This window comes from Emydura macquarii, unplaced genomic scaffold (genome assembly GCF_026122565.2).
Source record: "Emydura macquarii macquarii isolate MOO-44397 ecotype Brisbane River unplaced genomic scaffold, CSIRO-AGI_Emac_v2 contig_1041, whole genome shotgun sequence".
Lineage (NCBI taxonomy): Eukaryota > Metazoa > Chordata > Testudines > Chelidae > Emydura > Emydura macquarii.
In genome coordinates this window covers 360,861-381,854 of record NW_027131178.1, presented here as the reverse complement: position 1 = coordinate 381,854, position 20,994 = coordinate 360,861, and the positions used below count along the sequence as shown (strand labels likewise).

At 43.6% G+C, this 20,994-nt stretch overlaps 1 long non-coding RNA gene across 1 annotated transcript; it reads right to left on the bottom strand.

Moving 5' to 3' along the window:
* Positions 1–442: 442 nt before the first annotated feature.
* LOC137150916 (uncharacterized) lies at positions 443–20,720 on the bottom strand. The gene is made up of 4 exons (XR_010919115.1): positions 20,632–20,720; positions 20,225–20,296; positions 1,434–1,470; positions 443–546 (listed from the first exon to the last, which is right to left on the bottom strand). It is a non-coding gene; the product is annotated as an uncharacterized lncRNA (long non-coding RNA).
* Positions 20,721–20,994: the final 274 nt, after the last annotated feature.

Sequence of the window (20,994 nt, the reverse complement as noted above, 5' to 3'; positions counted from 1 at the left end):
TCTGCCAAAAAAAACCCCAACTGATATTGAAAAACACTTATCTTGGCACTATAATAGTCTAAAGAGATCTCATTCCAATGACTGCTCAATCCCTCCCCCAGGCAGAATGCCTAGAGTGGACTCAAGTTCTACTAGTATGGGTGTGTAAAAAAGGTATATGAAAAATAGCTCCCAGATAAAACAAGAGTTAAAGAGACAAGGCTGGATGTGATGTAGTAGCTTTAGTTAGGCGCTCAGGTGTCTCAGTAACAGCAATAAAAAAAAATTCTGTCCCATATTTTGTGATCCCTCATTAGCTGGTTTCACGTGTTGCTGAATCTAAAAGAAAAAAAGTGGCAACAGCGATGACGAGTGAAATTAGTTTAACCGCGGATCAAATAAACAAGAGGTGGGTTTTCTCTGTGCAGGGCTTACAGTTTTATTTTATTTTATTTTTTCGCTGAGGAGGTTCAGAGTTTCGAGCAGTACTGGCACGTAGCTGTTTCCTCTCTTGTGAGAAAGATGGAAGCTGACATGTCAGTGCAATTCTTTGTCAGAAATATACATCTGCATGAAGAGAGTAGAGTTAAAAATTTAATCTGCAAAGCTATTTAGAGAGTGGATAGGCCTTGACAGGCCTCCCAAATGTATTAAAAGAACAAGAACAGCAGAGTTATGGAAAAAAAAGCTGTTGCAAGCAAACAGAATGAAACTAAGCTTTCTTGACAGAATCAGTTTGCCAAATGACTTTAAAATTGCACTATGTCTTGTAGGTTTTTTTTTTTTCTTAAATAGACTTTAATTTAAATGTATAAAGCAAGAGAAAGTTCCTTAACTTCAGAGATCTGCACAATTTTTCTCTAATCAGAAAAAGAACAATGACATTTTGCTGGTCCGGAGGTGGGTAGAGATTCCATGGTTGAAATGTTGGCTTGAGACTTAAAAGGGTTAGGTTTAATTCCTGACTCTGCCACTGACTTTGTGTGACCTTAGGCCAGTTACTTAATCTAGCAGGGTCAATCTTGCCTAAGTGACTTTCAATGAGATTTGAACGCTTAAGTGACATGTAAAGGGGACTTGGGCTTCTAAGTCACTTAGGTGCTTTTGAAGATTTCACTTTCTGAGCGTCACAGCTCCTCATCTGTAAATGGCGATAATAATACCCCCTTTGTCTTATAAGACTGTAAACTCTTTGGGGGCGGGGTAGGGACTATCTCTTTGCACCAGCACAGAACCCAGCACAATGGGGGTTCTATGCAGCGCTGCAATATAAATAATATATGCAGGGTTTTTTAAACAGAGCACTTTAAGGCCACAATGCTGCATGATTACAGACCGTGGCAAGGGAAACCCCACAACCCCGCAGTGCACCTCATGAAACGCTTGGTGGAAGTGGATGAAGCACAGACAGCACGTGTACATTCAAAAACCCAACCCCTCCCAGAAAACCCTACCAAAACAAAACACTCCACAGCACACGCAACTCCTCCCCTGTGGAAAGGATGAGAGAAAGATGAAACCAGACAGGACAAATGTGCTGTCGCGCTGATCAATACACTGATGGAAAGGGCTCAGATAGGACAATGATGAGGTCTTCAGTGTGGCCTAGTGGAGAGTGCCCTGGAAGGGGACCCCACAGTCGTGGCTCCTGGTCCTGGCTCTATCAGTGACCTGCTGGATGACCGCTCTGTGCCTCAGCTTCCCAAACTGCAAAACGAGGCTAATGGTACTGACCACTTTCCTCCCGCACTTTGAGATCTATGGATGAAAAGCATGGAGCTAGGGTTTATTTTTTCCTATATGAGAGCTAGGGAGCTGTGTAGAACCTATGTGGAACAAAACAGAATGAAATGTTTACACAACATTTTATTACATTCTCCGGACGGATTGTCAAAGATTTAGGGCCTGTTGGTGAGACCTTTATTCATGTTAGTGAATACTTAATCGCACAAGCAGCCCCACTGAAGTCTATGAGACTAACCCCCTGTGTAAAGGGTATTACCCAATCACTCTCTTCCACAGTAAAGGGCCCAGTACCGCAACCCTTACCCCAAGAGTAGTGGCAAGTAGCACTGCGCCAGATTCTGCTTGGCTTTTTTGGGGGTGCTCAGAACGGGGGTTGAAGTGGAAAGAACCATCTCCTTCCCCTTGCAGGGCTGTCATATGAACAGGTGGTAAGCAGATGGGGCTGGGCTTGTGGGATGCAGTGGCCAATGGAACTGGTTTGCCACACAGGGATGGAGGGAGGTTTGGAGGAAGCTGCACCTCCGCGTAGGGAAATAGCAGAGGGTGCACAGTCTGTGCATGACTGGGAGACATTCTGCCTCCTCGTACTCTCCTGGAGTGGTGCATCCCTACACTGGCCTTTATTATGGGCTATGCTTAAACGGCACAATGGAACCCATTGAAATCAGGGATGAAGCAGGAACTCAAGTCCTTGATGTGAGTACAAGCTCTGAGAGGCAGGCTGGCGTGTTGGCTGTTGTGGTTCGAGGAGATTTGCCACGTGACAGGGCAGATTGTTCAGTCCCACTCATGCCGGTGAGCATTTTCTCATGCAAATAGCTCCACTGACTCCAGCAGGACACCTTGCGTAAGTGAGCAGGGGTTGCACACTCAGCCGTGTGGGCCTGTCGTCAAGTGTAACTAGTTTTGACAGCCATTGCAAACCCACAACTGTGTCAGTAACCCTCTTGCTGACCAAGGCCAGGTTACAGGTACATGTAGAAAAGGCTGTGACATCTCAGCCATCAGTATAGTAAGGTTTCTTTTTCCTCTAAATCGTAGCAGCTACAAACATATAACCAATGGATCTTTACATCACAACCTATGCAATTCCACAATCAATCTTGAACATTTAGAAGCAAACACGCCATCCTAGATTTTCACAGAGGCATCCTCTTGAAAAGCACAAATTAAGCTCCAGATCGAAAAAACACCCAAATCTGTCTCTGCAACCTGACCACTTACTGAATTTGTGGGCTCTGTTCCCTTCCTCTGCTCTGCTTTTATCTGTCCCATAAGATCAGAAGATTCATGAATATCACATAACTGAGTACCATGTATTCTGGTCATGGGCAAACCACACTTTCTAACATCAAATGGGAAGACATCCAACTTGACCTTAAATTGACCTTCATGCTGGCAGACTTTAGAGGGAACAGCTCTGCAAGAATCAAAATAGGAGACTGGTCCACAGCCAAGAAAAGCTATAAATAAAGTGATTGGCTAAATTCTCAACTTAGCCATTTTTGTTTTCTCCACATTCTGCTCCATAAATTTGTTTGTTTAAAAAGAGATTTCACTCACTTCTGCTGAAGCCCAGACATTCAATCTAAGCCTCTGTAACATTAAATATTAAAAAAAAAGTAAGCATGATGAACATTGAAAACTAACATTTAAATAATAACCAAGTTGAAACCGCCCTTACATTTACTTGCATGATAATAATCAGAGAGGTTTAAAAAAAACAGATAATAAATTATTCCATACCAGACATTAGCAGAAGAGGGCCAGACACCAAAGTCTTAGCTGTTCAAAATCTGAACCCAAATGAGAATTTTGCATCTGGCCTTTCTCTTTATAAAGGACCCCTTCTTCAAACACCACCAAACGTTGGGCTATTCAAAATCAAGAACCGGATCTGAATTCTGTAGCAGGAACTATCTCTGTTTCTAAGACTGTTACACTCATATTTTGTCTTTATAGACACTTCTAGTCAAGCTGAACTCACTTTTGCCAACAAAATTAAAATAAATAATAAGGCTTTTTGGTTATATAAATAAAAAGAGAATAAGGAAACATGAGGTTAGGCCTCTGTGCAGCATGGATGAGTCAGAGACTAAAAATAATCTATGTATGGTCCAAAACCTAAATGAATACTTTGCCTTGGATTTGAGTGGTGATGATGACATGGAACATGAGCATGAAGGCAGGATGGCCGATGGAAATAGAGATAGAAATGGAAATGATCATATCAGAAGTAGAAGAGAAACATATTGAGGGTAATGTGCTCAAATTAGGGGGACAGGGATTGTTTCCATCCCATAATACTGAAAGAATCTGAGCATGAGATTGTTAGTCCAGAAGCAAGGATTTTTAATAAATCCATCTATTCAGGGGTGGTGCTGTATGACTGGATGTGAAGGGGTCAGCTGGCACTTCCTCATGGCTGGATGTGGTGAGGCAGCTGTCTCTTTCCTGGAGTCTATGGCAATGGTCATCTTGGCCTTTGCGATGGCCTGCCTCTTCCTGTGACGTGACTCTCCAGCCAGGTGACTTCCAAGTCCGTCCTCTTCCAGGGTAAACAAAAAGCAAGGGAAATTAACACACACAAAAAAACCTAAGTTAGTAACAAAGAGAGGGGAACACCTTCCTCTCAGGGTGTATTAGGATCAGGTCCTGTCTTCCCTCAGGGTGGGATACTCAGGCAGTTCCTGCCTTCCCTCCACCCTTTTCTCAGGAGCTGAGCGTTTCAGGTCTGTTTTCTTCCCCCGTCTGCCCACAAGTGAGGGGTTCCGCTTCCCTTTTAACCCCTCCTCCAGCATGTGCATGCCTTCCAGGTGGGGAGGGGTGGCTGAGCCCAGAGCAGCTACTTAACTCCTTGCTGTCCAGTGTTGGCTTTGCATGCCCCATGGAGAATATCTAATGTTATACCTATATTTAAGAAAGAGGGAAAAAAGTGATCTGGGTAATCACAGTCCCGTCATTCTGTCCTCAGCAATATGCAAGGCTTTAGAACCGATTGTGAAGGAAAGAATAATTCAATGAATAGAGGTAAACAGAAAAGGGGATGTAATGCAACATGGGTATACTACAGGTAGATCATGCCAGACTAATCTGATTTCCTTCTTTGAGAAGATAATTGACCTTTAAGATAAAGGAAATGAGGTAGATTTAATATAATTGAACTTCAGTAAAGCATTCAACACAGCACCTGGGAAATTATTGAATTAGAGAAGATGGGGATTCATACAAAAATTGTAAAGTGGGTAAAGAATTGCTAAAGGGAAGAAGGCAATGGGCTCTGTTGAAAGTTGTTCTATTGAACTGGTGGAAAGTTACTAGTAGAGTTCCTCAAAGACTGATCTTGGGACCGGTCTCATAAAATATTTTTATTAATGATCTTGGCACAAAAGATAGGAGCGTGCTAAAGAAATTTGCTGATGATACAAAGTTGGGAGGCATCCTAAATTCAGAGGAAGATATGGATGACCCTGAAGGATGGAGTAACAGAAATGGGATGAAATTCAATAGTACAAAGTGCAAGGTCATGCACTTAGGGTCTAACATTAAAAATGTATGCTATAAGCTCGGGGCTTATCAGTTGGAAGCAACAGAGAAAGAGAGAAACCTGGGTGTATTGGGCAGGCACATGATGACTATGAGCCACCAATGTGATGTGGCTGTGAATAAGGGAAATATGATTCTAGGATGTATTAGATGTGGCATTTCCAGTAGAGACAGAGAAGTTTTAATACCATTGTACAAGGCACTGTAAAACATCATCTGGAATTCTGGTCTAGATTAATTCAAACTGGAACAGATGCAGAGAAGAGCTACGAGGATTATGAGGGGACTAGAGGGCCTATCTTATGAAAAGAAGGCTAAGAAAGTATATGATTGTTCTCTGTCAACACATCAAGGGGAAGGTGAAAAGCTGTTTAAGGTAAAGAGCAATGTCGTCACAAGAACAAATGGGGATAAGCTGGTTATGAACAAATTCAGGATGGAAATTGGAAGGTTTGTAACCATCAGAAGAGTGAAGCTTTGGAACAGCATCCCAATAAGAGCTGTGGGGCAAAACAACTAAATTTGTTTTGAAAGTGTGATAGAGAAATTGGTGAGCATGCTTGTATGATGGGGTTGCTTGTTTTGGTGGGGGACTGGGCTTAGCATCCTGGGGGGTCACTTATTGGTTATGCCTCATGTTTCTAAAATCTTTGGGTTTGTTTTGTCTCCTTCCTCTCGTGCATTGGAGATGGTCATGGCTGGAGGTGGGATGCTGGGCAGGTTGAGCTGGTGCTCTGATGTAGCACCAATCATTCTCTTTCTACAGTGGCTGGCTGGTTCTTGGTCACATGCTCAAGGTCTCTGCCGGTGGCACATAATACTTTAGTCTCCTGAGGACTGAAATATGTTGGTTTAATTTTGGTTGTTGGATTTAGTATGTGTGTGTTAAGTGAGGTTCCTGTGATATATGGGAGGTCAGACTAGATGCTCTCGTGGTCCCTTCTGGCCTTAAACTCTATGACTTTATGAATATGTCCATAACAGATGACAGTTGATAACCAGTAAATTCTGAGGGCCAGATCCCCAAGTGGTGTGAATCAGCACAGCTTCATTAGCATCACTGATGTTCATTATACTAGTTGACGTTCTGGCCTTGAATTGATGGGACAAATTAATCCTCCAATGAAGTGACACCAGTTTGGCTCATCATTTTTACTCCAGATTTCAGCATTATCGTTTATGGAGAATTCTAATTTTTAGATAGAATTTCTTGTTGGTTTAAATGGGGTCTCCTGCTTCTTAAACAACTGATGGTATGGCCCATACTGTGTCGTAGGCACTTTACAGAACGCAGAATCATAGAAACATAGGACTAGAAGGGACCTCATGAGGTCTTCTAGTCCAGTCATCTGCACTTATGGGAGGATCCAGCATTATCTAGACCTTCCCTGACAGGTGATTGTCTAACCTGCTCTTAAAAATCTCCAGTGATGGAGATTCCACAGTCTCCCCAGGCAATTTATTCCAGTGCTTAACTACCCAGACAGTTAGGAAGTTTTTCCTAACGTCCAATCTAAACCACCCTTCCTGCAATTTAAGCACTTTGCTTCTTGTCCTATTCCCAGGGGTTAAGGAGAATCATTTTTGTCCCTCCACCTGGTAACAACCTTTTATGTACTTGAAAACTGTCATACCTCCCTGTAAAGGGTCCTCTGTGGGGAGTCCTAACAAAAGGGAGACAGTCTCCTGCCCTTAGTAGGGCGAGCCCCAGTTCCTTAGGCAAGGCAGGCCAAGCGAATGGAGATGTAGTCTCTAGCTCTCTGTAGGGCGATCAAGCAGTTCAAGGCCCCAGCCCTTAGACAGGGCCGTAAGGAAGCAGTCTCTAGCCCTCAGCAGGGCGAGGCAATAGTCCAAAGCCCGGCCCTCGGGCAAGGCAGGCAGGCAGCAGGGAAACAGTTTCTAGCCCTCAGAAGGGCGAGCAAGCAGTCCCAAAGCCCTGGCCCTTAGGCAGGGCAGGGCAGACAGCGGGGAACAGGGGGACGGGGATGCAGGCCCAGCCATCTCCACTGCGTCCCAGCCCAGGGCCCTGACAGTGAGGGGGTGTCCCATCACTGGGTCAGCGGGGCTTCAGCCGAAATGCACTGACTTGGTGTGAGTGAAAGCTCAGCTGGACTGTACTCGGCTGTCCCGGGGCTACTTCCTCCCACCCTCTCCCTAGAGTACCTGGTCCCTTGAGTCGCTCCCCATCTCCTCAGGGTATTCGGCCAAAGGGAAGTTCCAGAATCCCTCGGCCTCACCGCTCGACGGCAGGTCCAGGAACTCTTCGGAATTATCTGCAGAGGGCAGCTCCTCTTGGTCACAGGGTCTCGTGGTCTCTTCTGGCTTGCAGGGGGTTGGCAGCTCGGGTAGCTCCTCCAGGTCACAAGGCCCAGGGATCTCACTGGGCTCAGGTAGGTCCTCAGGGCCGCAGGCAGTGGGCAGCTCTGGCAGCCTCTCTTCTGGGTAACGGTTGGGTGCGGGCTCAGGCCCTGATACCAAGGAAGAGACGTCCTTCTCCCTCAGCCACCTTCCCCTTACTGAGCGGGAAGGCGTGTCTTTTACACTTCGTGTCCTGTCTACTTGCTTCCGGTCAGGTGGTGCTGTGCTCCCGGGCTCCTATCCCCAGGGGAGGTTTGGATCTCCCTTGCCATCAATCTTCAAGGGAGGCCACACCTCCTGGCTACACTCCCCTTCAGTCTTCCCTTCTCCAGAATAAACAAACCCAATCTTCCCTCATAGGCCATGTTTTCTACACCTTGAATCATTTTTTGTTGCTCTTCTCTGGACTTTCTCCGATTTGTCCACATCTTTCCTGAAATGTGGCACCCAGAACTGGATACAGTACTGCAGTTGAGGCCTAATCAGCATGGAGTAGAGCAGAAGTATTACTTCTCGTGTCTTGCTTACAAGACTCCTGCTAATACATCCCAGAATGATGTGGGGTTTTTTTGCAACACTGTTACACTGTTGACTCATATTTAGCTTGTGACTCCCAGAGCCCTTTCTGCAGGACTCCTTCCTAGGCAGTCATTTCCTGATCGTGTGTGTGCAACTGATTGTCCTTCCTAATTGGAGTACTTTGCATTTGTCCTTATTGAATTTCACCCTATTTACTTCAGACCATTTCTCCAGTTTGTCCAGATCATTTTGAATTTTAATCCTATCCTCCAAAGCACTTGCAACTCCTCCCAGCTTGGTATCGTCCACAAACTTTATAATGCACTTTCTGTGCCATTATCTAAATAACTGATGAAGATATTGAATAGAACCGGACCCAGAACTGATCCTTAAGAGACCCCACTTGGTATGCCCCCCTCCAACTTGACGGTGAGCCACTGATGACTACTCTCTGGGAATAGTTTTCAAACCAGTTATGCACCCACCTTACAGTAGCTCCATCTAAGCTCTATTACCCTAGTTTGTTTATGAGAAGGTCATGATCAAAAGCCTTACTAAAGTCAAGATATATCACATCTACTGCTTCTCCTCTATCCACAAGGCTTATTACCCTGTCAAAGAAGGCTATCAGTTTGGTTTGACATGGTTTGTTCTTGACGAATCCATCCTGACTGTTATCTATCACTTTATTATCGTCTAGGTGTTTGCAAATTGATTGCTTAATTATTTGTTCCATTATCTTTCTGGGTACTGAAGTTAAGCTGACTGGTCTGTAAGTCCCCGGGTTGTTCTTATTTCCCTTTTTATAGATTGGCACTATATTTGCCCTTTTCCAGTCCTCTGGAATCTCTCCCATCTTCCATGACTTTTCAAAAATAATCGCTAAAACAAGTTCCTGGCCCCAAGAATTTATAATATAAGGGGTGGATCCTACAAACAATTAAACACCTGAGTGACTTTACTGATATGTGCATAAGCAGTTGAAAGGTTATGCTTTAAATTTATACATAAAATTACAAATTATAACAAAAGACAAAGGGAACTAGATGGGTGGGATTTGATTATCTACAGGAGATGCATTCCTTATTGGTTGTTATTTATTATTTCTATTGCAGTAGCATCTGGGTGATCCAGTTGAGACTGGGGGCCCTTCGCAAGATAGTCCATGTCCCAACTGCTTATAATCTAAATAGAGAAGACAGACAAAGGAAGCATTATTATCCCCATTTTACAGATGGAAAACTGTGGTAGAAAGAGAGATTAAGTAACTTGCCCGTGATCAAACAGAAATTTTGTGACAGAGTGAGAAATTAAACCCAGATTTCTCAAGTCTCAGTCCAGTGCTTTAACTACAAAGTAGATCATCCTTCCTATCTAACTAAGGCAGTAACCCTTGTAGGGAGCATGGGGAATCTAATATATAGCAGCAAGTTGAATGAAGGATTCAATAAGAGGAAAAAAGTCATCAGAATCAATTAGACCATCAGTTTATATGATCCTAAAAATATTTTAAAGAAATTACGTATAACATTTCCAATATTTTTCCATCTTTCAATAACAAATGGAAAATTGAAAATGTTTCTGTTTTTGAAAGTGAACATTATTTATTCTCAATAACAAAAACCAACTGAAACCCAAACAGTTTCATTTTTCAAAAACCAAATATTTTCAATTTTCAAAACCAAAATCTGATTTTTTCTGATTGTTTTTTGTTTTCATTTTTCATCAAAAACCTGGGAAACTGAAAGAAATGAATTTTTTATTTGCAGGGGGAAAAAAGCGATTTTCATTGAAATATTTTTTAAACCGGAAATTTGCAATCAGCTCTGTTTGGTATATTTCTTTATGAGATGACATAGCCTGGGGCAATGAAAGCCCTGAGTTTGCATCTTTCAGATCTGCACAAATCAGTGGGGCTTTATCTAGTTGGACCTTGACCTGCCTGGATATGATTATAGTGTTGATACCTAATTACGGTTATCCTTTCAGTGGCAGAGTAGGTTAGCATGTTAGTTGAGACAGTATCAAAGTTCTGAGCATTCTCAATTTCCACTGAAGGAGCAGCTGAGTACCTTATATCATCTACACTATAGGAGTTGAGAGAGCATGAGTTAAAGGTGAATGTAAATGCAGACATTATTATTAATATATTGTTATTAATATATTATGATAGCAATATTAATAATAACATTAAATTATTATTAATAGAACTGGGCATACCATTCACAGAAATAATGTAATGTTAATGAGAATAATATATTAATAAGAATTTTTATTATTATTAATAGCACTGAGCAAAACATTCCTAGTAACATTTTTTTTGTCATCAACTTTTACTTGGTTCTGCATTCATATGTTTGCGTCTGTGTTCATGAAATTTCAGCAATGTTATGCCACTTGAAATGTTTTGATAAAATTTTGGGCAAATATATATAAAGGAATTCAGATGACTGCAAATCTTTTACAGCTCATTTTCCCAGTATTTTCTGAATTGCCAGTTGAGTTGGTTGGTTTTGATTGGTCACATAAATCACGTGATACTGGTTCTTGTTCTCTGATGGGCTGAGCCTCTCCCATGCGCTAAGGAGAGTTAATAGATTTTAAAGCCAGAAGGAACCATTATGATCATCTAGTCTGGCCTCATTTATAACACAGATTAAAGAACCTCAATCAGTAATTTCTTCCCTAAGTCTATAATTTCTGTATGAACTGTAGCATAGCTTTTAGAAGACTATCCAGTTTTGTTTTAAAGATTTTAAGTAATGGAGAATCAACCACATCACTAGATAAGATGTTCCAATGGTAAATTACGCTCACTCTTAAAATGTACCATATTTCTAGCCTGCTTTTTTCTATCTTCAGCTTCCAATCATTGGTTGACAGAAACCACTTTGGCTTTCTTTCTCAGTGGGAATGGTAGCATTTTTTGTGTTCTGTCCAAGTAATTGCAGTAACAGGGAGCAGTTCTAAGCTACTTCTTGCTTCACTGTACGGGCCCATAGGACTGCTCAAAAACTACAGAAACATTTTCACAGAATCTTTTTGAAACTTTCTGGAGAAATCTTTTCATTCAAATTTTGAATTTTTGAAAAATTTCTTATCACTCAATACATTGGTCCCAAAACAAGAAAAAAGAGAGGAGCGGGTTTCAAAATATTTCAACTAAAAATTTCCATCCATCTCTATCTGTGTGCATGTGTGAAGGATTACTTGCTACTACCCAACAATATCTCACCCCATCTGAAAACCATCTGAGATTGTCGGAAAGCAGTAGCTCCCTTCTGGTGGACTCCCAAAGATGCTGGAGGACAAGGAGATTAATCAATGTTTCTGGACTGGGGTAGCAGATCACCAGTCATTCCCTGTAACAAATTGATTCTAGGCATTAGGGATAGTGAGAGGATTGTCCTGAGAGGGTCTATCACAAGAGCTGTTGATTGAAGACTGATTGTGAAGGGACAGAATGCTGTGTGGCTGAGTGATATTCTTCAAAGGTTTGGATAAGCAACCAAACTCGGAACCATTTTTGTCCTTCTTGTGCTCCCATCTTCTCTCCTCACTTTCTCCTTCTCCCTTTCTCAAAGTAAGAGCAATGGGTAGGTCCTTGTTAGAGCTGCCATCCCATCCACTCTTAGGTTTGGTCACAACTTCAACAGCTTTCCAACTGACCAGTCGTGAATTCAGCCACTCAGTGAAGCTCCTTGGAATAAGGAACATCTTTTTGTTCTGTGTTTATACAGCATCTAACCCAATGGGGTCCTGGCTCATAACAGGGGCTCATAACATACATCCACATGGCAAGCAGAAACCCACAGCAGTGAGTCTCAGAGCCTGGCTCTACAGACTCATGCTTGTGCTACAGTGCTAAAAATAGACATTTAATGTTGGGCTGGAACTTGGGCTCCGAAACCTAAGGAGGTGATGTAACTTTTTTATTGTTACAATACAATGGTAGGAAAAATCTTCTAAATCTTAATTCAGTCACAACCATAAAAACAACCTCTCTTTTCTTTCTTGCCATCTATATTCTTGGAAACAGAATTTCACCTTCATGAATGCTCATGAGATGTGATTGAGCTGGCTGACAAATACCAGCAATGTCCATTCACAGTTTGTAGCCGACTGAATGTACATGTAACAAATATTAATACTTTGCACTCATCTAATGCCTTCCATCCCAAGATCTTCAAATGCTTTACAAAGCAGAGTAAATATTATTATGCCCATCTTACTAATAAGAATAGAACTCGAGTCCTTCCTGATACCCAGTGCCCTGCACTAACAAATAAACTCTGCTTAACATGCCTGCAGAATAAAAAAGGGGAACTGGTTGAAATATTAATGCACAAAGAAACTGATCTTAGAATGTGTAGTGAGAAGAGGTATATGGTGTATGCCTGATACTAAGACAGTAATACTTGTGCCCAATGCATTACAAAAACTGTACAAGAAAAACCCATCTCTGCTAATGTGTGTCCCTTATTATGTTGTCAAAGTCAATGAGACCTAGGGTTACCTGATGACTAAGTGTTGGTCATGCCAGTTAAAGTTGCCAAGAGGCAATTGTAATTTATACAACCAGTTTTTCCAAGATTAACAAAAAACATTTACAAAAAGGGGTTTATGTTACAGTTGGAGCCAGTTAGTCGCCTAGTAATGATTCACAATGTAATTTATCCTGTTGGCTAGATATGTGCACACACCTCATTCTGTCCGTGATGGTGCTTTCCAGTTCAGCACACTTAGTTCTGGGCTTTGCATAAAGTCAATGAGAGAGAATAGTGTAGTCCCACTTTCTTCAATTATGAAAATGAAATATCATAGACTCAGAGAACATTAGAGCTGGAAGGGACCTCAGGAGGTCATCTAGTCCAACCCCCTGCTCAAAGCAGGACTAACCTCAGCTAAATCTTCCCAGCCAGGGCTTTGTCAAGCCACAGCTTAAAAACCTCTAAGGATGGAGATTCCACCACCTCCCTAGGTAACCCATTCCAGTGCTTCACCACCCTCCTAGGGAAAAACTTTTCCTAATGTCCAGCCTAGACCTCCCCCCCTGTAACTTGAGACCATTGCCCCTTGTTCTGTCATCTACTACCCTTGAGAAAGCCTAGCTTCGTTCTCCCTGGAACCCCCCTTCAGGTAGTTGAAGGCTGCTATCAAATCCCCCCTCATTCTTCTCTTCTGCAGTCTAAACAAACTTAGTTCCCCCAGCCTCTCCTCATAAGTCTTGTGCTCCAGCCCCCTAATAATTTTTGTTGCCCTCCGCTGGACTCTCTCCAACTTGTCCACATCCTTTTTGTAATGGGGGGCCCCAAACTGGACACAATACTCCAAATGTGGCCTCACCAGTGTCGAATAGAGGGGAATAATCCCTTCCCTCGATCTGCTGGCAATGCTCCTACAAATGCAGCCCAATATGCTATTAGCCTTCTTGGCAACCAGGGCAAACTGGTCTGGGTACATAGCATGAATTACATGGTGGCCACAATCCTAAGGTACAACATTTGGACCCAGATCTGAACTGTGTCAAAGTTTGAGGGGGTGTCATAGGGCTGCCTGCCTAGAGTGCCATCCTGTGGCAGGCAGTGGCATGATAAGTGTGTCTGCCTCAATTTCCCTTTTTCATAGTCCCCTGAAATGGTACAAACAATCTTTCTTAGTACAAACGGCCCTTGTGGGGTTAATTTATTACAAAAGTCCCATACACATAAATGATAACAAGAGTCCCACAACCATAGTCCAGAATTGCCCAGCATCAACTAAACAGTACATGCGACACACAGCCCCTCTTGCCATGGTCTTGCTCTCCCCTAGAGCCTGGTCTCTCTCACTACACTCCCATGTCTCTCCCCTCCCAGCAGGATTGCAACCCGCCTCTTTCCATGGACATCCACACAGCTCCTCTGCTGGGAGACCATCTTTATCAGCGAAGCATCTGACAATTCCCCTGGATCTCTCACTGTTCCCCTGGCACCAGCTCTCCAGTGTGGAGACTTCAGCAGGTAGGGCCCTCATCTGCTCCCCTGCCTTCAGCCCCAGCCAGCTTAGAGCCAGCAGGTATCTCCCTCTGCTACTCTTCCTGACTTCTGCCCTCTCAAGACCACTGGCCCAGGCTCTCTGGCTTGGGGAAGTCTGCCAGAAAACCCTTCCTGCTGCTTTTCTGGCCTTCAGCCTTCCCCACAGAAACACTTTCTGCTTCAGTCTTCATCAGGGACCAGACCCTCCCTGACTAATTGCACTGCTAGACAAACCAAGCAGCCAAGCTGCGCTGGCTTGGAACTAATAGAGTGGCCACTGCCCCTGACTGGCTGCAGGTTTAGCAGTCCTGCTTATAAGTCTGGCTCCTGCAGCACATCAGTGGCTACTCAATGCATATCATGATCGCAGCTGGGCTTACCCTTGTTCCAGTCCCTGCTCCTGCTTCGCTCCAGCCTCTGCTCCAGCCTGCTTCCAGCTCCTGTTCCCCTCTGGCTTCAGATTTCTGGCTTCAGTCCCTGGTTCTGCCTCTGGTTTATGACTCTGATCTTCCAGTTCTGGCATATGGCTTCTGTCTCTCCAGTACTGACCCTCAGAGCATTTTCTGCCCATTGTGGATCTAGTGCTAGCCAGTAGGCCAAAGTCTTGCCTCCACCACTAGGCCTGACTGCCCACTGCTTGGTTGGCTGCAGTTTGAGAAGCCCATGCAAAGGCTAGGGTCCCATCTCACTGGAATGGAACCCACTGAGGCCAGTTTTTCCCTGGTGGAGCCCATACAGAACCTGCAGGTGCAGATGTCCACCCTGCAGATGCAGAACAAGGCCCTATGCAGAACGTGGCCCTACATGGCTTCACTGGCAACTCCTTCTCTTGCCCCCCAGGAGCCAAAGGTCCTGCTTCCAGACAGGTTTAGTAGTCATCCCGGTCAGGTCTGAGGTTTCCTAAACCAGTGCCAGCTCCTCTCCTTGCTACACTCCTAATAGTTCCCCATAGATGAATAGGGCTCATCATTTGTCTGCTTCCTGGGGAAACATTGGCCTGGGCCTTCCCCCTCTTGGAACAGTCCAGCCCTCTCATGAGCCAGTTGGAGCTGTTCGTTCAGGCCGTCAGTTATCTCTGGTGACCCCCACCACACCCAAACTGCTGACGGTGCACTGCAAACACAACAGCAAGGCCATCGATCAGCTACCAAATAAGCTGCTGAATTCTGTCAGCTCTCTGTGGATGCAGAGTGGAATGAGGCCACGCAGCGTCATCAGTTTTGGATTGGGTTGAATGATGATACGAAGGACGAACTGGCAGGGGTCGAGCCACCGTCCTGTCTTGAGGACCTGACGCACTATGTGCTCTTAGTTTTGACTCTTTAGATGACTACGGTGTCGGAGAAATATAGGGTATATCTACACTCCAGAGGGGAGGGCACTTCCCAATGTGCATAGACAGACACACTCTCGCTTTGCTCGAGCTGGTTTGCTGAAAAATAGCAGTGTGGTAACAGCAACAGGGTTGTTGGCTAATGCTAGCAACCTGAGTACAAACCCACCCGATCCCCTGGAAACATACTCAGGTGGCTAGCCCAAGCCACCCTACCATTTCTCGTGCACTGGTTTGAGCAGAGCTGGGGCATGTCTGTCTGTACGTGTTGGGAAGCATGTTTCCAGCGGCAGCATAAGCTGTTCTCCCTGAGGTGAAAGATTGTCTCCTACCCCTCAAGAGCTACCTTTTGTACCAAGTGAGGAAAGGATTCCCAGCCTCCAAAAAGGAATCCCATCTAGTACTCTTCATCAGGAAGGCTAGTAGCTGTGAAGGATTGAGTCCTTGGAGATGGAGCAGGAACAAATTTTAGGGGAGGGGAATCCTCAATCAGAGGGGATGAATCAAGTAAAATGCTCAATTTAAAAAAAAAAAAAGTTTGACAAAGAGTCGCTTAAGAAAAGAAACGGAAAATCCTTGTGTGGTTTTAGAACGTGTGAGCAATCTAGAGCACAAAACAGGATCCATCTGCCCATTTCATGAAAATATTAGCTTTACCTTCCGCGTTCCCGTCAATGCAGCACTATGCTACTTGTGGAGGTGGTCTTGATATGTCGATTTCTGGATCGACTGAGCAGGTCTTCACTGACCGCTTAGTCGATCCAGAGAAATCGATCTGACGGCAGCGAATTTGCCGCCATCAGTGAAGACATAGCCATAGCATCACTCCAGCAATCTCTTTGTATCCTTCTTCTCTCATTCTTGTCTTTGAGCTTCCTTCCATAAGTCGTACACATTTATATATTATGGTAACTCCCCAAAGCCCCAATGTGCATCAGGGCCCCTGTTGTGCTAGGTACTGTACTTAAATAGAAAAGGGACAATCCCAGCTTTGAAGAGCTTTGCTGGCCTTTGTGCTTAGAACTCCATCCCACTAATATGGAGTGACCGAACTCTGTTAATATCCTGAATGATGCATGTAAAAACGAACACAAAAGAGAATCAATACAGCCATTAACTGAGTCACCATCTGGATATGATAAATGATGGATCAGCTTAAGTTCAGCCAAATTTCCTTTTATACTGCACTGAAAGGAAAAATTTCATCTACTCAAAAAGTTCTCAATCAAGTGGACTTTCTGTTCTCCTTAATAATTCCTATTTTTCTAACTGAGCTCAAAGTACCTTTCCCAGACCTGAAGAAGAGCTCTGGGTGGCTCAAAAGCTTCTCTCTCTCACCAACAGAAGTTGATCCAATAAAATAACGGTTCTATAACTCTTAAAGCACATATCTTCCTTCCAACAGTTAGAAATGCTGTGACACACCCATGAAAAATAACAGCACCGTAAAAACCAGGTCAGTTTACACTCATAGTGCTGGCTCTGTTCCTTTAGGATAGCTTTACTCGCACAGAGTAGTAACTTATTGTACATGTAGTTCCATTGAAACCAATAGGGCTAGGGAAAGAGGCTAGCCAAGGTAAATAAGTATATTAACCTAGTCCAGTGGAGGGTCTCCGGCACCTGGGGGCCAAGTATACATTTGCACCCCTTCTATGACTCACGCCCCGCCTCCACACTGGGCAGGAGGGATCCTGGCGGTGCCCCCCAGCTGACCCGGGGAGGTGGGATCTGTACCTGGAGGGGAGGGACGTGAGGCTTGGGGGTGCAAATGCAGGCTTGGCTCCACTGCCCCCACTCCCCGCGCTTACCCACCGCGCAGTGCCCGCCTCTCCTGCTGCAACCCCACAAACTGGCACCGGCTCGGACGGGGCGGCTTCACTCCCCAGCCTGGAGAAGGGGGCTGGGCTGGCCCTTCACAACGCGTGGTGGGAGGGAGGAGCTGAGGTGCACCCCTCAGAGCCTCCTGAGCCCCCTGCCTGTTGTGAAGGGCCAGCCCGGAGCTTACCCACCACTTCAGCCCCATAGCCCAGCGCTGGCTTGGACGGGGTGGCCTCACCCCTGCGGCCTGGGGGGAGGAGCGCCAGCCAGCCCTTCACGACATGCAGGGGCCACAGGAGGGGTGCCTCCTCAGAGCATCCTGCGTCCCCCGCCTCCTGCGTGTCAGTGAAGGGCAGGCCCGGCACTCTCCCACAGGCCGGTGCCCTGGGGCCTGACCTCCCGCTCAGTACGCCACTAACCTAGTCACAAGAATGTAAGAATGGCCATACTGGCTCAGATCAAAGGTCCATCTAGCCCAGTATCCTGTCTTCTGACAGTGTCTGAGGCCAGATGCTTCAGAGGGAATGAACAAAACGGCAATTTTTCAGTGAGTCTTCAGCGGAAGGTGCAAAGCAAACCCATAACAAAGGATTATGTTAAGAACATGAGAATGTCCATACTGGGTCAGACCAATGTAGAACACAGGACTCCTCATGCACAGCCCATACTGCCTCATGCAGTCCACATCCCGCACATCACCCCATTTCATTGTAAACCCTGTTGCAGGGACTATATTCCTCCATGTTTTATACATCATGAAGCTCACTGCCAAGGCTTAACAAATAATAAAAAATGAAAACAAAGTATAGCAATAAAATAATAAGAAGAAAGGGAGTAGGATAAACAGTTCCCAACAAACAATTTATTTGGGTAATCATTTTTTCCAGCTAGGGAATTGCTCCTAGACAGACTGAGTTTTTTTAACAAATATCTGCAGTTTAATATTCAAGCAGCTGTGATGATTGGTCACCTAAGGCCTGTGGTCCTGTGTATAGTCCTTGATTGCATGGCCTAATGTTTATAAACTACTTTTGCTTTCACTCCAAACAATTTCTTTTTGTGATTAAATAAATCTGACATTCATTTTCTGTAAAAGAAGCTCAGGACAAAGAAGCTTTCCTGGGCAGTGGTATTGTGTCACTCATGGTGGCAGTGTGTGGGTCTTTGTCCCCCTACAGTAGTTGGACACCTACCAGGTTTCTGAGTCTGCTACTGCCTATAAATTTGACAACTTGGTCTTTCAGCTCAAAAGGTAGGCAGGGGTGCTTTTAGATGCAGAAGGTTCTGAGTTCAGTCCCTCTAAGTAACCCACAAACATTTGTTCAAAGAGGCCATTTCTCCCACAAATGTCTGGGGAGGATGAAACAATGAAAGGGTTTCACTGACTGTGGAAATGTCTAATAGATATGAATAATTTTTCTGTCCATTATCCCAGCTCTGATGATAAGTTTAGAATTGAGTAAAGTATAATACCTTGGTTTTAAAACCTCAGTCAGGCTTATAAAGGTAATAAAACCAAATCACTAAAGTGCAGAGGTACAAGTACTGCATTATCTTACAGGCTACTTACTTATCCCTAGATGTTCTTCACTACACTGCCTCTGAAAACAAACTAGGATTGTATTAGGAACTTCAGTGCCCTTGGAGTTAGACTCAGAATCTCCACTGATTCATATATGCACAAATTGCTAATTACTTTCAGCCTAAAGCCAAGACCAGAGTTTTTTTAAATCTTTCATAATGCACTTAACTATAACATAACCACTCAGATCTAGTCATGTGTTCATGTAAATGTATCCGCTACCCATTCAACAATTTTTTCCAGTCTTGAGTCAGGCTGCATCTCAAGCCAGTCCAAAATATTAAACATAACTTTATGCAACATTTGTGTGTGTTTAAACATCTGATAAAAAGTAAGTCATTCAAATTGTTAAAATATTCATTAGCAAGCTTCTTTAATTAAAATAATATTTTGGGGTAGATTTTTTTTTTCTCTTAGCATGTTAGCTTTGAGAAAACAGGTCACCTCTGCAGATAGATTGCAGCAAATCTGATTTATGGTCATACCCTGCCGAAAAGGAATCCCTATGAAATATTCACTTTGATTCAGCTGCAATGGGAAAATGTACAAATAGAGCAAGCTCACGACATGCTATATGAAAATAATTCATTCAGCTGTATATGAAGAACAGGAGAATCTGGCAGCATCAATGATTCATCCTCTGATAATACAAATTCAAAGTAGAGGAAATGATGGATTTTGTAAAACAACAGCCTGACAAGAATTAAGCTGCCAACAATTGTTTGAGGTAATTATTTCCTGAAAAATGGGAAGATGATTGTTGTGTTATCATCTGACGTAGCTTCTTATCACACTTTCTATAGGCTTCTTCAAAGGAGTTTCTATCCAGATTGTACTATCTACAGATATATTAACACTAGGAACAGCTAGTGCACTGGTTTGTGGGGTTTCTTCACTCTATGTCATTCCTTTTTCTAAGAATATCATTTCCACATTATGCTAATATAGTTTTCGTCTTCAACACATTGGGTCAGGTACTTTGCTAATATAAATTACTGTAGCTCTGCTGAAGTCAATGGAACAATGCTGATTTATGCTTGTTGAGAATCTGTTGGAGCCAAGCAAATAATTCCCAATGGGTAATTTATTGCATGAATTTCACTTTATTTTTCTATGTATGAATGTCTCGAATTAATTGTATTATTTAAAATTATTTGCAACATTTTCTTCAGTGAATAATTCTTGGACAGCATATCATTTCAATCTGTTAATATTACAGTTGGACATACAATTCAGATTGTGTTGATCTAAATATTCCAGGGGCTCTCAAGCTTTTCAATAGTGTGGACCCTCTCCGCCCACCATCTTGATCGTATGACATACCTTGTGGCTACAACAGCAATTATTTGCATCAGAAAGTGTGTTCTCAGCAGTCTTGGAGAGTGCTTTTAACATCTAGGAACAAGAAGAAGGAGCCAATACCCCGTGATCAGTCAGCAGCAAGTGACCCGTGGACCACAGTTTGACCACTGCAATATACAAATACAATCAAATTGAATAACACATGGGACCCTAATGGTAACATGTATCAGTGATCAGGGCTGCAGTAGAGCCAGTCTCTGGGTAACCTACTGAGTGCAGTTGGCCTGAAGTAGGCTCCTGATTGGCTTCACTGCCTGATTGGTTGGAAGAGTCAGCAGCCCAGCTCTTAAACCCAGCAGCAGGTGGGTTTAAATTTGCCTATAGCTGTGCTGGCTCCTGTTTGTTCCCTACCTTGCCTCTGGTCTTACCTCATTCCAGGCACTCTGGTTCTGACTCTTGGCTCTGATTCCTGTCCCCTTGCCTGTTGAGTGATCTTTGGCACCTCTCGTCTCTTCCCTGGACCTCAGTTTCTCATTCTGTAAAATGCTTTGAGCTCTATGGATTAAAAGTACAATATAAGCATTAGGAATTAGTACAAGCAGGACTGGTCATGATACCATTTAGTTAAGGATGTTTAGTGTTTTCCAGTATAATCCCCTGTTTTCAGTTGCTCAATTATTTTGTCAAACTTTAATTGTTTGGGCTGAAATTTTCCATGCTGGGTCTCTGCCTGCAGCTTAATTTTTAAATTTAAACAAATGCTTCTTGCAAGGTTAGGAGAAAATAAGTAG